Here is a 16,474-nt window from a genome sequence, read left to right on the forward strand (position 1 = left end):
CTATCCACTACGCCTGCGCTTGCTAAGAGCTGGGAGCCATCCTCTAAGAAGTGTGACCGAAGCTCTTAGAACAGAAGCTTTGTTGCGCACATATCCAGACATATCCAGACATGGTGCTATTGGTGCAGCAGGTGCAGTGGCACCTGGACCCAAAACCCTGCAGGGCCCACTGATAATTGCTGTATTGTACTACCCCCAACAGTCAAAGGGCTAATTTCCCTTGCTTGCACCATGGCATATGGCATCATTGGTATGCTACTGTGTAGTGTTCATAGTCTGCCCCCCCTTTGACATAACAGCCACGTCACAAATTCCATGTGTGATGTGCCGGTCTAGTCCAGGTTTATTTCTTTGAATTCTGGGACATGTAGTCTCGTTTAGTCCATTATAAAATATGACTACATATCCCAGAATTCAAAGTAAAAAACGAAGACAGGAGCAGCACATCACGCATGAACATGAGAAAATAGACAGGCATGGTGCGAGCACTCGCTAGAGACAAAATTAGCAGTTAACCAGGGTCAGACATTCAGCGCACACCATCTCTGTAAAATGATCAAACTACAACTACAAATCTTAATGGAATGCCTGCATAACAACGAACAGGCCAGCCCCTCCTGAGAGTAGCACCATTGGGCTATATTTGGGCTAGTTTGTGGTTGGATTTGGGCTAGAGTCTTAAAAAAAAGAATCGCGAACTGGGATTGGGAAACGAAACTGACCGTCTTCCCCTGCCTTCAGCAGGATCATGGCTGCAGCAAACCAGCTCCGGAGCCTGAAGGAGGAGGCCACCTGCTCCATATGCCTGGGATATTTCACAGACCCCGTGTCTGCGGAGTGTGGACATGTCTTTTGTCTGTCCTGTATCTCTCGGTACTGGGAGGGGCTGCAGAAAGATTTCTCCTGTCCTCAGTGTAGAATAATACTTGAGAACAAAACCCTCCGCCCGAACAGGCAGTTGGCAAATGTTGTAGAAATCGCCAAACAGCTTCACATGCTCGGCGTGACCCCCGAGGACCCCCGAGGGAGAGAACCTGTGCAGAGAACACGAGGAGAAACTGAAACTGTTCTGTGAGGATGACCAGCACCCCATCTGTGTGATCTGTCGAGAGTCCAAAGACCACAAGGCTCACTCTGCGCGTCCCGTTCAGGAAGCTGCCCAGGATTACAAGGTGAGTCTGCGATGGGCTTGTGGTAGAGGTCGGACCTCACCCAACGCGTCGCATTCCAGTGGCTGCGCAGGGTGTGTGCCTCATCCTTTGCTCCTCATGCGCAAGGCTGCCCAGGAGCACACGGTGAGTAAGCTGATGGTCAGTTATCGAAATGTTTTGGTAAACGTCCGGCGGGGAACTAGAGACAAATCTGGGGAGGTAGAGGGTGCGGGGATGGGTTGAGTTGAGGGGGAGGGGTCAGCCCGAGTTGACACAAGACGGAGGGGGCTGAAGCCCCGTGAGCCAAATGAGTGTTGCGCGCCTGGTAAGAGTACATGTACTCACTAACCCAGACCAGAGTATCAGCTGCATGTTTCTGAGACGCACCAGTACTTTTTCCTTAGAAGCATTGTAGCAATGCTAAGAAGTGCTGCTACGCTCTTTCAAGTGAAACAAGCATTGGCTTAGCCAATAGGTCTCGCCTTTGGGACCTTACAAGTATTTAAGTATGCAGCACAATATCCTTGGTGCAACAACAGCAACTGTTGCATGGCTAAACACTTATAAGGTCCCGAAGGCGAGACCTATTGGCTATGCCAATGCTTGTTTAAAGGAGGCCTCGAAACGGGTCTATCAGGCTCTGTTTTGTGCCCTGGCATAGGCGATCCTGTAGTGACAGCAGGCACATCGATGTGCACTGCTCAAGTCTCACTAGTGGAGAAGTTACGGCATGACGTCATGCCAGGTGAGCTTTATATGGGAAGGGAAATCCTTTAGTCATTTTCTCTCAGGATTTCCATTCTCTTTTTGAAACTCGGGAGCAGCAACATTGTCGTGGTGTCACCAGGGCTTTAAGTGGAAGCTTTTTTCTATATTATATACTAGCCGTAGTTGCTGCTCATTTATCTTATGCAACTAACTACACTGACAAAGACAACAGTCCTGACTTATTGTAGGTATGATACTTGTTGTATCATATATCTAGAGGCAATGAAAGAAACAGCAAAATACAAGTGGGGTGGCACACTACGCTAAGTACAGATTTTTAGTGTAGGTGTTTTTTAAGCCACGCGCTTAATTACATTGGATGTGCCCCTTTGAGAGACCCCCCCTGTTTTTTTCATCCCACTTAAAGCCCTGCTTAGTTACACCTGAGAGCGAGGAGGGCCAGGGGTAGGGGGTGATGTGCACTTCTACAACTGGTCTAGCTTTCAGTGCAGCTGCTGATCTACCCTGAATTGGTAACTGCTGGAGGCGTGAAGCCAGCAGTTGTGACACTGGAGTCTCTCAGAGGGCCTTGGGAAAAAAATACAGTCTCTGGGCATTATTCCCCGTTCTTTGCTTTGTTTTCTGCTGAAGCGTGCAGAGACTGAAAGCAGAGACAGTCCTTCAGAATGCTAAGCTTGCTCTTTTGTGCTGACATGAGAAGAGGTAGGGGTTAGGAAGAGGCGAGTAGAAGAGAAAACTAGATAAGTCCCGGTTTCCAGATAGACTCTCGGTGCCCACCCAACATGCCTTGAGGAATGTACTCTGTTGGTGCGTCTTTCCCAGTTCTCTGCACCTAAAATGGCAACGACATGTGGAGTACCCCAGGGTTCTTCATTCTCCCCCCATTTATTCAATCTTTACTTTCTTCCCTTACTCCACTCTCTGAAAAATAGGAAGCTATGCACGTACAATTATGCGGATGACCTGCAACTAGTGTTCTCTATTGACAATTCCTCGGATTCGTTATCTGAATTCCAGGCATCGATGCTACACATACGTGACTGGATGAATAATAACCAGTTAAAATTAAATCCAGACAAAACTGAAGTAATTCTGATAGGCGGATCCCTGAACCCCTGGAACACTCATTTTTGGCCAAATGAACTAGGTTCCCCACCCAACCCTTCTTCCTCAGCTAAAAGTTTGGGTGTAATCGTCAATAGTGATCTCACTATGAAATCTCAGCTAGGAACAGTAGCATCTACCTATTTCTTTCAGCTAAGGAAGATCAGAAGACTATTTACTCAGGAAGCCTTAATTCAGGTGGTCCTGGCTATGGTAATGTCACACCTTGGCTATGCCAATTCTTTATACTTTGGCATCCTGCTCTATCTTACCAAAGGATTGCTGATGGTGCAGTACCAGGCAGCCAGGTTGATATCCCAACAACCTAGGTGAGAACACATCTCTCCCACCATGAAGGGGCTATACTGGCTTCCCATCCAACAAAGATGTGCATTCAAAGTTGGCTGCCTGATTTTCAAAACTCTGCATGGTGCTAGTCCAAAAATGTTAACTAAACTTGTCAAGAAATATTTACCTGCCCACAATAATTTTCTAACCATCCCTCCCTACAAACGGAAACGACTAGGTGGCTGCAGATTTGCTGTACTGGCACCCAGCTTTTGGAATACTCTACCGTTTAGATATAAGAACCTGCACTGAATTTCCTAGATTCCGTAGGCTTCTAAGGAAATGGCTATTTATCCAAGCCTATAACCAGCCTTTGCAGACATCTAAAATGCATGGGCCCCCAGCAATACCTCAAGTTTAGCACCAAGGAACCAATCGGTGTATGTGCGCTTTATAAGAAAGTTTAACATAACATGCCTTTGTGGACTGGCACCGGCAAGCAAAACACTGTTCCCTCAATTCACATGCTCTTGCTAAGCTAGTGAGAAGGGTGAGGATCAGGGCCACAAGTGAACAGTTGTGAGCAGTCCAAAGGAGAAATGCCTTTGTGCCCTACTGGGGTACCATAATCTCCATCGAGATACCCAAAAAGGTGGCATAGAGAGGCCCAGCAGGAGGACTTTAGAGGGCATTGAGAGACGGTAAAAACTTCCCACCCCCTTTCAAGCAGAGGGAAAGGTCAAGCAGTGAGCGATTTGCAGTCAAACATCCCAGGGGTGATCACTTACCGTGGAGGATAAAGACTCATGTGGACTGATTGCGAGTGATGTATAAAGGCCGATGGGAGCCAGGGTCATGCCCCCTCCCTCGAACAAGGTAAAGAAAATAATTTGGTTACTCCAGCCATAAAGCCAGCACCACCGCAGTGCTGCAAGAGCCTCACACATGCAACAAGAGACGCTGAGGAAACTCACGTACCTAGGCGTGTAACGGCTCATATATTTAAATCGCTTGCCTGCAGCATGTGTAAACCGTTTTAGGCAAGGTGAACTGAACAAAGGAAGCTCACGGTTAAAAATGAAAATGCCGTCTGAAACATGAAGCGGGTGTCCGTGAAGTGGGTGCCGTTCAGTACTCACCGGGAAGCTGTCTATCTTGGTGGTGGCCGGGCCATGGTGACCTGGAGCAAGGAATGCCTGCTGCTGCCCGCTCCTCCTGGGATAGGTGCATCCCTTCTGCCACCATGTCAGGGAATGCCTTTCGGTGCCGTGTATAAATAAAGTAGAGTGGCCTCCTGACACGGGTTCATGCCGAAGCTGTGGCTGCCATGCTGTGCATAATTAATGATTAAAGGGCGTGGCCTCCCGACGAGGCCCCATGCTTAAAGCTGATGTGTAAACAGTAAGAGATATGCATCTGTAATGCACTCGCTAAACTAATTTAAACAAACTAATCAATTCAACCTAATGATACAATATATTAATCACAAATTATGCGTGCACCGAGTGAGAGGCCCTGCTAGCCTCTGATTCAAACAGAAACAAGGTTTCCAGATGGCTATCTGGGAATCTCACTGCACTGCGTGGGGTGTCACTCAGCAAAGTGTACCAACATTTTTAACTCACATTTTCACAAAGTCCATAACTTATTGACACATTTCTCAACAATCCACAATCAAGTACTCAAATGCATCAAAATGAAACAAAGTGCTCATCAAATCTTCATGAGTAGCTGTGCGTTGTTTTATTCTTGAAACTTGTTTCAGCAATTCACAAAATTAAAGCGATCTGCTTAACATCAGCATCAAAAGTGGATTTTAAAAGTCCCAATGCATTTCGGGCTAACAAACAAGCCCTTCTTCAGGGGTATCTGCAGAACAATGGTAAATACAATATCATGAACATTTCTCAAAGGTATAATAACTATAAAGTCATAGAAAAGGAGGAAAGGAGAAGCGCGACAAGCAGTATGTCCAAGCATGACTAGATTGACAAGAATGTGAGGTGATTCAGAGCCCAAACCACACCAAAATTGTGCACAAACGAAAAAGTGCGCATATATCTGCCGTGCTCAAATCCAAAATTAAAAGTAAAAACTAAAGAATGGGGACAGCTGTACAATGAGAAAAACGTACTGTGGCTTCTAGAGGATGTAATCAGAAGCTCACGATCAGGCAACTGGTTGCAGAAACAGTAATCTGCAGAAACTTAAGTATCACCAGTAACCACAACAATCTCAAAGAAATTTTGAATAAACCCATAGCCAATAGGTCTCGCCTTTAGACCAATAGGTCTCACCTTTGGACCTTATAAGTGTTTAGCCATGCAACAGTTGATGTTTTTGCACCAAGGATATTGTGCTGCATAACTAAATACTTATAAGATCCCAAAAGCGAAATCTATTGGCTATGCCAATGCTTGTTTTATATGGAGCACATTGGAACTGAAGGTATTCAAGCACTTTACCTGAGCACCAGTTACATTACATAGGCTCGCATTCATTGTTAGGCACAGGAAGATGAAGTGATTAGCCCAGAATCAAAGGATGTTGAGCAAAACTGGAATGTGGTTCCCCAGTTCCAAAGTCAGCAGCTCTGGCTGTTCGCCACATCACTTTCCAAGTACTTAAGAGAAACTACGATTTGGAGGTAAGCATTTGGCTTTGTTCAATCCCTGTGTGTAATCCGTACAGGTCTCATTAAACAGGTTCAAGTGGCTTGAATAAGATGTTTAAATTTTTTATTTAAAAAAGTGTATTTAGAGTGCTTTAATCTTGGCTAGAGTGCACGAAGTAGTAGAATGTACACTGCTTATTCAACGACCTTCTGTTTCATGGCACATTCTGTTTTTTTCCAGAATGTTCCGTCTTAAATAAAAAGATGCAGCAGGGGGAGGGAAGACACGAGGGGGCCTGCGCCTGTTTCCCTTGTGGGAATGAGCAGGGGCACCATATGTTTGCAAGTTAATTGCAAACATATGGTGTCAAAGCTTGCTCCCGCAAGGGAATCGCCACACGTGCACATGTTGCCATTGAAGGCAATAAAAATTCGTGCACGTTTTTGCCTGAAAAGGCGCATCGATGGCTAAAGGTCTTTCTCCTAAGCAGCGCATACGCGCTGCGTAGGCGAGACCTAAAAACCTGCGCAACACTCACAGTTAAGGGGCCAGTACCCATGGAAGGATAAAAATGACGACATGCCCGTCAAAAGGAAGGACTAACAAGCCTAAAACCAATCGAAAGGCAGCATTTAGGAACTAAGTCATTGAAAAAGATGGGCGGAGAGTGGGTGGAGCTTCCACAGAACTTCCGCTCCATACTGAATACTGCATGCCTCGCAAAGCGAGCAATGCATGCGTGCTGCCGCTATAGGCTCGACCTAAAAAAGAGCAGTTTAGACTGCAGTAGTGGGCGGTGTCTTGATAGACAAATGGCGGGACAAATAAAGAAAAACAAAAAAACACTCACGGCATCACTTCTATCTACTGCAGACACAGGCTCCCAGACTCCACTGCAGCCAAACCTCACGCTGCTTTCTTGCTGCTGGCAGCACAAGAGCAGCTTATATCAAAAAGAGGGAGGTAAGATAGTTGATCATTTGATCAACGGACACGATTTACCACACAGGGTGGTGGAAGGTCCAGTAACAGCTTGTGTCCGTATCTAGCACTAGGAATACAATAGGGGGTTGCTGAACTGTTCCTATGGAGAGTTAGGGAAGAATTAACTGGCGTGACCAAAGGTGTTAGAGTAACACCCTGGGGCATCCATTTTGTTGGATGTAGTTGCCTCACACACCCAGAAAGGTCTCATGCTTCATCATTGGAGGTTGCTCCTCGTCGGGGAGGCGGTGCAATCCCCGACGGGCTCACCTCAAAGAGGGGCTCTTTGGCGGAGATCTTTTTATCCAACAGCCTTATGGTGAGGTGGGGGTGTGTGGGCAGGGCTAGGTGTAATGGTGTGAGGGATATTAAAATGTAGCAAGGGGTACCGGAATTCAGTTTATTCTGGGGGTCCCCTGGCTGCAGTTAAAAAGTGGGGTTAGCTCACTAGGTGTCAGCAGGTTAGGTCGGGTGACCCTAGATGAGACTAAGAGTGAAGATGGTTGACATGTTTCTCGCTGTGGGTATAGTCACCCGCGATTCATCAGGACCTTAACAAAGTGAAGGGAAACATGCTAGTGTCATGTGTGTGATAATTGTTACCTCTGTGGGTTCTCCTATGCCTATACATAGAGAAAAAGGAAACAATGGTTAAATACAAATCTGCATTTAGAAAAACAAGTCACGTCAATGCCAGGGCGTGTAAACAAAGTGGCATGCTGTTGGTGCTGTTTGGCAATGAACACAACCACTGCATGCCTTGTAAATTGTGTGTGCAAAGTGCAAAGTGGGGAGCACACACAACTGCTGAGTCGGTGAGGAGGTTTGTGGTAGGGTGCTGGCTAAAAACAATGGTTTAAAAGTAGTTAAGAAGGGTAAAGATGCAGCAGCTTAGGAGAAATAAACTGCTCCTCTAGTGTAAAATGAGCAGGTTTAGTGTAACAGGCACCGTTTGTAATATACTGTGGCTATATGGCTCCATGCTCCTGTGTCCGCGTAGTGAGTCTAATAGGCGAGGAATAAGCGGAGGGCGACAGTATGGAGGTCTCTAGCCTTTCAGCCCAATACTTCATTGAGATAAACTAACACTAGTTTTAGCAGTAACCCATAGGCGCTATGTTATGCTCTATCTCCAGCTAAACCCTTGGGCTCATCCCTGATGTTTTGTCCCGCCGACCCCTCAGGTGGCACATAGTCCTTGACCATTAGGTAGGTGGGGCACGTGGGCTTCCCCAACTTATAGCTCATCCGGTCACAGTGTGTGTGTGTGTTACATATAGCCACAGTATATTACAAACGGTGCCTGTTACACTAAACCTGCTCATTTTACACTAGAGGAGCAGTTTATTTCTCCTAAGCTGCTGCATCTTTACCCTTCTTAACTACTTTTAAACCATTGTTTTTAGCCAGCACCCTACCACAAACCTCCTCACCGACTCAGCAGTTGTGTGTGCTCCCCACTTTGCACTTTGCACACACAATTTACAAGGCATGCAGTGGTTGTGTTCATTGCCAAACAGCACCAACAGCATGCCACTTTGTTTACACGCCCTGGCATTGACGTGACTTGTTTTTCTAAATGCAGATTTGTATTTAACCATTGTTTCCTTTTTCTCTATGTATAGGCATAGGAGAATCCACAGAGGTAACAATTATCACACACATGACACTAGCATGTTTCCCTTCACTTTGTTAAGGTCCTGATGAATCGCGGGTGACTATACCCACAGCGAGAAACATGTCGACCATCTTCACTTTTAGTCTCATCTAGGGTCACCCGACCTAACCTGCTGACACCTAGTGAGCTAACCCCACTTTTTAACTGCAGCCAGGGGACCCCCAGAATAAACTGAATTCCGGTACCCCTTGCTACATTTTAATATCCCTCACACCATTACACCTAGCCCTGCCCACACACCCCCACCTCACCATAAGGCTGTTGGATAAAAAGATCTCCGCCAAAGAGCCCCTCTTTGAGGTGAGCCCGTCGGGGATTGCACCGCCTCCCCGACGAGGAGCAACCGCCAATGATGAAGCATGAGACCCTTCTGGGTGTGTGAGGCAACTACATCCAACAAAATGGATGCCCCAGGGTGTTACTCTAACACCTTTGGTCATGCCAGTTAATTCTTCCCTAACTCTCCATAGGAACAGTTCAGCAACCCCCTATTGTATTCTAAGCACAAGAGCAGCATCATAATTAGCCTGAGCACCTTAGATTTGCGCTCCCAGTTATACTGTCAGCCTCTTCCTGCTCTTTCCAACCTGGCACCGCAGCTCTGGTAAGAGCTTTAGTGTGCATGACGGTTTGGCTGCCCTGAGGTGGCCAAACCGCCATGGGCACTGAGAGCAGAGCAACCTCTCTCCCTAGTGCTGGTCATACCCTGGCCCAGTCCTCCAAGCTTCAGCTCTGAGAGCAGAAATATATCGATAATAAACAATTATTTATTATAGTTTTCTTTTTTCTTTTTTTGACTGCTGGTGGGGGGGACATGACGCTCTTCCATCATAGTGTAGAAGCCGCCCCAGTCTTCCGCTCCCTCCCCAGATATAGTCTGCACACCTCTTCTGGTTCGTCAATAGTTTTATTGAATGAGGGACTTGCATGACCAGTTGATGCAGTAGACATTTAAAAAATAAATTACAAAAAAACAATAAGACCTATTCAATCCCTAAGTGAAATGTTCAGAAGACATTTGAAACAGTGATTCAGAAAATAAAAACTCTGCTTGGCTTCTCAGACATATGCCCTCTGCTTGCTTCTCAGACATATGCCCTTCAGTGTCTGAACTCAGTACTTCTTGCTGCTTTATAAAACCAGATAAAAACATGAAGTACCAAGCCTATCCAGGTGTTTTTCATTTTTAAGGAATTAATCTGTGCTATACAATGGAGGTTTGGGCAGATGCATGGTTTCATTGTACATAGTCATGGGACCAGAGGTGAACTACAAAAGGCCCTTCATGCTTGTATGGAACAAATATCTCCAGGAAATCTTCTCTGGATGCATACTGAGCCCAGCCCTGTTTTGCTTTAGCAACCTTTGTAAAACATTGGGGCCCAGATTTCTCTAGGGCTTACGTTGCTCTTGGTTCACACAAGGGGAGCGCAAGTGCTTAAGTGAGATATACTATGCAACACAGAGCCATCTTGCGTGGCTGTGTGCGTGGCATAGTAAATCAGAAGTAAAGCAAGGCAGCCCAAGTCACTGCCTTGCGTTACTCTGCCCTGGGAAGGTGTTCCATGGATGGAGTGTGTGTGTTCCCACACATCCTCCCATGGCTTTTGGTGCATTCCCAGATTTGCTAATACTAGTAAACGTGGGAATGCGTCAGAATGGTACTCCTTCCCAGGGGGGCGTACAAGGAGAAATATGTTAATTTCTCCTTGTTTTTTCCTCTTCCTACTTGTGTATACTAGAGCACACATAGAGGAGTATTCCTTAAAGGATTGTTACCTTTCTGCATCAAAACAGTCCTGCTGTAATGTAGGTACCTTTGCACCACAGTGCAAGGGTGTGTGCGTTGGCTCTTGGCAGTCAAAAGTGTGCCAGCGTAGAGGGACAATAGGAATGCGCCATATCTTGGTAGATATGGTGCATTCTTGCCCTCTCCATTTGACGCAGCGCACCAAGTTGTCTTGCTGCATTGCGCCAAATATTAATCTGGCCCTAGGTTCATTTCAGAATAAAATGCCACCTCTAGTACATTACAATGAAAATCCTTGGTGTTAAAATATTCTCTGTCTTGCTGTTATAATTGAAGGGTATGATTCACAATTATTTATTTATTTATTTGAAAGTTTTAAATAGCGCGAACAAGACCCTTGCGGGTATCAGAGCTCATTACATTACGTAAGGTTCTTTCCATCCATCTCTGTCTTTCTCTTATATGTGTGTGTATATATATATATATATATATATATATATATATATATATATATATATATATATATATATATATATATATATATTACCTACTGGCGGCCGCCAGTAGGTAGTTATAGTTAGGATTGTATTCCATAGGGAATCTGCAATATTCTATTGGGAATAACTTTGGCTCCGGTTGAGGAATCTGCCTGAAAATTTGCAGAAATTTGCCTCGCGGCGCTCCGCTCCTTCCCTGAAAGTTTGGGGGGGGATTCGTCAAGGGGGGGCCGAGATAAAAGGGGGGTCCCAAAACGTGTTTTCCCCATGTTAATTTCCATAGGGCGGTTGGACTCACTTTTAGCCCGAACGGCTGAATGGTTTTCCACCAAACTTGGCAAAATTGTAGGGACTGGTAGCCCAATGTTCCTTTGCTATGTCTCAAGATATGTGCTCCAGTGGATTTTGAGTAATTTAGGTAAAAAAAAAATATATATATCTATAAGCACGCCCCGGTACGCGCACGGGACACGCTCCAGCGCACTACGCGACTTCGCGAGCGGAAAGCTGATTGGCTCTCGGGTGTCTGTCAACATTCCAAACAGTTTGGAGCGGCCGCCATCTTGTGTCTCGGTAGGATCGAGACACAAGAGGTGGCAAAAACAAAGGGAGAAATGACCAAAAGGGGGCAGGGTAGACCCCCCCCCACCCCCTAGGTTTGATGTGGGGGCCATAAAAGGGCCCGCGGGGCAAAAAAAAATAATCTTTTTTTTCGTTTTGCGCGGGGGAAGCGCCCGGTACGCGCACCGGGGAGCGTACCATGGGGAAAAAAGAATGACAGATTTTTTTTAAAAGGTAGCATTTTTTTTATAAATTGGAGGTAGTTCTAAAAAGAACTGTTTTTTTAATTCTTTTTGTTGTTTTATATTTTTTTATTGTTTTTTGGAACATTTTGTACTTTTTTTTGGCTTTTTTGAACAATTTTATATTTTTTTTGGAATTTTTATGGGGACAAACAAAAAACAGGGAATTGTAAACGGCTCAACTGGAGCAAAAAAAATCGGGGGAAAAGTTTCTTTGGGCACTTGTGGTTCTCACCAGCACGGTTGATGAGTGTAACACTTTGCTCACCATAGCAAATTGTACGCCCACAAAATATGCAAACGATTTTGAAATTTCCAAACTGGGTTTGGATGTTTGGGACCATTTCCCTTGTCTCTGGTCCCGATGGAGTGCTTCCGGGTGCGCTTACGCCGTGCGTATCACGCGGACGCGGCTACGCGATACGTCACGATGTTTTCGTTCGCGACAATCGCGCTAACGGGACGCTCACCGGTACGCGCACCGGGGCGCGTCGGAAGATTGCGCTTTCCGGTGCGCTCACCGGTACGCGCACCGGGAGCGCACCAGGGCAAAAAAAAAAAAAACATGAACAATATACATAAAACAAAAATTATTACATAAATATACAATATAGGATTCATTATAAAAAATATTATATTTCATAGCTATAGGAATTTGCTATTAAAAAACCTTTGAAAATTAACTGGAAAAAAAATAGGTTCGAGGCCCTATATATAGTTAGGAATTAGCATTTAAAAAACCTATTAAATTCACTGAAAAAAACATAGGTTTCACACCAGTTATAGTTAGGAATTAGCATTTAAAAAACCTATTAAATTCACTGAAAAAAACATAGGTTTCACACCAGTTATAGTTAGATGGAAATTTTACTGACATAAAACCATTGAAATTCCCACGTTATAGTTAGTTGGACTCACTATAACTTGCGCGCCTGCAATGCACTGCTGATGACGTCACATATTACATCACTCGTGACATGTTAAGTGACATCACTCACGACATCACTGATGACACCATCCTTGTGACAGTGACAGACCTCCTTTCAGTGTAATGTAACCCTTGAAACACATATTCAAAAATAGAAACTAACATTTTTAAAAAAATGGAGATACCCATACCAGTTACAACCAATTCAGTAATTCCACCATCTATATACACATCCACTCATTCACCAACAGTTCTATATAGTCACTCATACATATACTCACTCATCATATGTAGTGCTACACCTATACATCCTGTTATACACCGACAGTCATCCAAAAGTTACTCACACACATACTCACACATGCAAATAAACTATTGAACATCCATTTGTTTGCATATACAGCTATACACACACTACCACCTTACTTCTAAGGAAACTTACACATACTTACTCTCTTAAACAATCACTTATAGAAACACATACTTATTTAAACAGGAACTCTTACAATCTCTCACTCTCACATATACTCACTTATATACATCAATACTCACATATACTAGATTAAAACATATGTAGTTACTGATAAAGACACTAGTGAGACAGTCATTCACTCACTAACACACACATATACATACTCATCCACCCATACAGTCCTGCACATTTGCTGTCTTCAAAACACATACAAACAGTGAGTCAGTCATTGATGCATCTATGTGCTAAGTAATACCCCCACCGAACCATGCAGACACTCATACTGATACTAAAAAAAAATCTAATAACCCATATACACACACATGTAGCTACTCACCACCCCATGCAGCCACTTATACACAAAGTGAAACACTGATACATATATTTAAATATTTAAACATTACTCGCTAATATATGTATTCACTAAGATACACTTAATAAGCCAGTTAACCAATCAATTTTTTTTTTTAAAAACCCATCAATTTAGACACTTATTTAAACATTTATTCTTCCATCGACCTTTACATATACATATATAAAACATATTTATTTTTCAGAAAGACACACATTCACTGGATGGTGTCATCAGTGATGTCATGAGTGATGTCACTGACCATGTCATGAGTGATGTAATATGTGACGTCATCAGCAGTGCATTGCAGGCGCGCAAGTTATAGTGAGTCCAACTAACTATAACGTGGGAATTTCAATGGTTTTATGTCAGTAAAATTTCCAGCTAACTATAACTGGTGTGAAACCTATGGTTTTTTCAGTGAATTTAATAGGTTTTTTAAATGCTAATTCCTAACTATAACTGGTGTGAAACCTATGTTTTTTTCAGTGAATATATATATATATATATAAATATAATAACACTTTGTGTATATATGCATAAATTCTTGCTAAAAGACTAGAACGCATCTTCCCTAAAGGGGACAATCGCTGCACTGCTCTAAACAGTAGAATACTGTCTCCAGGCAAAGCGGGTAGCAGTCACACCCATCACCCACAATCTGTCCCATGGAAGGGAAGTTTGTTGCAAATTTTTCAGTTGGATAAATCTTAATTGTTGAAGAATGGCCGGCTCTAGTTTTGATGCTTTTGCTTCTCTCCAGTCATCATCAGAGATTGAGCCCAAGTCTTGTTCAGATTGTTTGAAACCCCATAGTTCAGCCACTTAACAGAGCCTCTACCCTACCAATTACTCAATCAATGACGTATAGAGTGCGAGAAATCACGCAGGAGGGTCTTGAGGTGCCTAAGCTGTTTGCTGCTGCTTGGAGGTCTGATCATTCAAACCTCAGGTCTCTTCTGAATTGCTGGAGTGACGGTGCGGTCCTGAGGTGCAGGGGGAGGTTGTTCCAAGCCTTGGCTGCCAGGTGCGGAAAGCAGCGTCTTTTGCTGTTGGCTCAGCGGATCCATGGGGTGTTTGAGAGGGAGTGGAATGCTGATCAAAAGTGTCTGGTCGGTTGCTGGAGGGTCAAGCGTTGGTGATGTATGCCAATCCTTCATTGTGCAGGGCCTTGTAGGCGTGGGTCAGCATCTTGAACTGGCATCTCTTCTTAATTGGGAGCCAGTGTAGTTTCTTGAGATGTGGTGTGATGTGGGTCCTTCTAGGGAGGTAGAGTATCAGTCTTGCTGCTGAGTTCTGTAATGTCTGGAGTCTTTTCAGGAGGTGTGCAGTGATTCCTACTAAGAGTGTGGTTCCATAGACCAGTCTGCTGGTGATGAGGGCCTGCATGATGGTCCTTCTGGTATCTGCCGGGAGCCACCTGAAGATCTTGCGAAGCATCTGAAGGGAGTGGAAGCAGACAGATGAGAAGGCTGTGACTTGCTTCTCAATGGTTAGCTTGCTATTCAGGATGATGCCAATGTTAGCTAGAAAATCTGATTGGGAGGGGTCCAGACGGTTGTGTTCTTCTAGCTGATAGGTGAGTTGCTGGTTGATCGCTTTCTCAAGGACATTTGCTTGATAGGGGAGCAGACAGATGGACCGGTAGTTCTTCATTTCGGCTGGATCGGCAAATGTGTTTTTGTAGTACTGCCCAGCATAGAATGTGTGATGCAAGAGCCTGTTAGAATGTTCTGTGTGGATGTCTGGCAGTTGAATGTGGGCTGAGTGGCAGGAGGCCACTCCTGGTGGGGTTCCTCCTTTATATACTTGACTTACCAACTAACATGAATAAAGGAGCATCAAGAAACTACGTGGCATTTATTTACAACATTTTTGGCGACAGTTTGAGGAAGCTACCCCTGCATGAATCTGAATCTACAAAACTGAGGAACCTATGAAGACAGAAGAGATAATTCAAGGAAGTAGAACAGAAACAGATCATTTAAAAAAACAAGGTAAAAGACTTTCTACGTTTGCATGTGTTTAAGCTAACTGGCACTAAAAGACCCCACCAGTGACCCTGAAATCGGTCGCCCTAAGAACTAAGAGTGCCAGATCAAGCTCAAACTCATAGCTATTGTAAACAGTACTGGCGTTATGTGGTGTGAGACTTCGACCTTTAAACTAGTATTTTAAGACATTTAAATCGAGCGCTCTGAATTGGACACCCTTTGAAACATGAGACTGATTTGAGAAGTTTGTTACGGAAATATTGGCATCCTTGGTGAGCTTTACCTTTTGTTGTGCATAAAGACGTTTCTTTCAGCAGTTGCACACGTTAACCAAGTCGTGCTCTACTGCTTCTGACCCCGTGGAGAGAGAGATTAGAGCACAGCGCTGACAATCCACTTCATGTTTCTTTGTTTTGAAAGCAGGTAACACGGAGCAAAGCATGATTGGAGAACTGTTATTTAATTTTTGAGCCATGCCGAGCACAGTTTTTATTTTAAGAAAATATATTTTGGCATGTGATCGAATGGCAAAAGCATGACGAAGTAATTTTGTTTGAAAGTGCTATTTTAAGAGAGACCTGCGCACGTTTCTCTTGTGAGGATATCCGGTGAGCCAGTGTTGGGGTATTACGTTCTGGTTTTCATTTACTTGAATCATTTTATTTTCACTGCGCAATGCTCAAACATTTTCAACTGTCATGCTTCTCTTTAAAAGAAGTGCACTAGCAATGTAGCATGGAACTTACCTTGTGTGTTCACCGCGAAGAACTCTCTCCTTATGACGTCGTGGGAGGTTGAAGTGACACTCAAGCATCAATGTGCTGGTAGCCACTCAGCACAACGTAACGTCGTGGCCATGGATACTACAGCCGCGTTTCTGGGAAACTGCAAGGAAGTCGTAGCACTCTCAGTGAGCAGTGTCAGCAGACGTGGGGTGAGAACTTCAAAGTGTAAAATGCATCGTGTTACACTACAGAAAAACGTAATGAAGATGACATTACCAATGGAGGGTGTGTACATCAGCAGGCATGTCGGTAGATTCTTTGGACTTCTGTGGATTTATACCAATGCTAGCAGACTACGGGTGGAGATTGAAGACCTCGGGTGAGAGATCGCTCATCAGACCACG

General features: G+C 44.3%; 1 pseudogene across 1 annotated transcript in view; it reads left to right on the plus strand.

Annotated features, from left to right (window-relative positions):
• Positions 1-737: 737 nt before the first annotated feature.
• LOC147717725 (E3 ubiquitin-protein ligase TRIM11-like) overlaps positions 738-16,474 on the plus strand; it is a 252,636-nt pseudogene continuing 236,899 nt past the window's right edge. Inside the window, exon 1 of the transcript XR_015296088.1 lies at positions 738-1,172. The product of XR_015296088.1 is annotated as an E3 ubiquitin-protein ligase TRIM11-like (transcript). The remainder of the gene's footprint in view (positions 1,173-16,474) is intronic.

Source organism: Lissotriton vulgaris, chromosome 5, assembly GCF_964263255.1.
Source record: "Lissotriton vulgaris chromosome 5, aLisVul1.2, whole genome shotgun sequence".
In the NCBI taxonomy this organism is placed as follows: Eukaryota; Metazoa; Chordata; class Amphibia; order Caudata; family Salamandridae; genus Lissotriton; species Lissotriton vulgaris.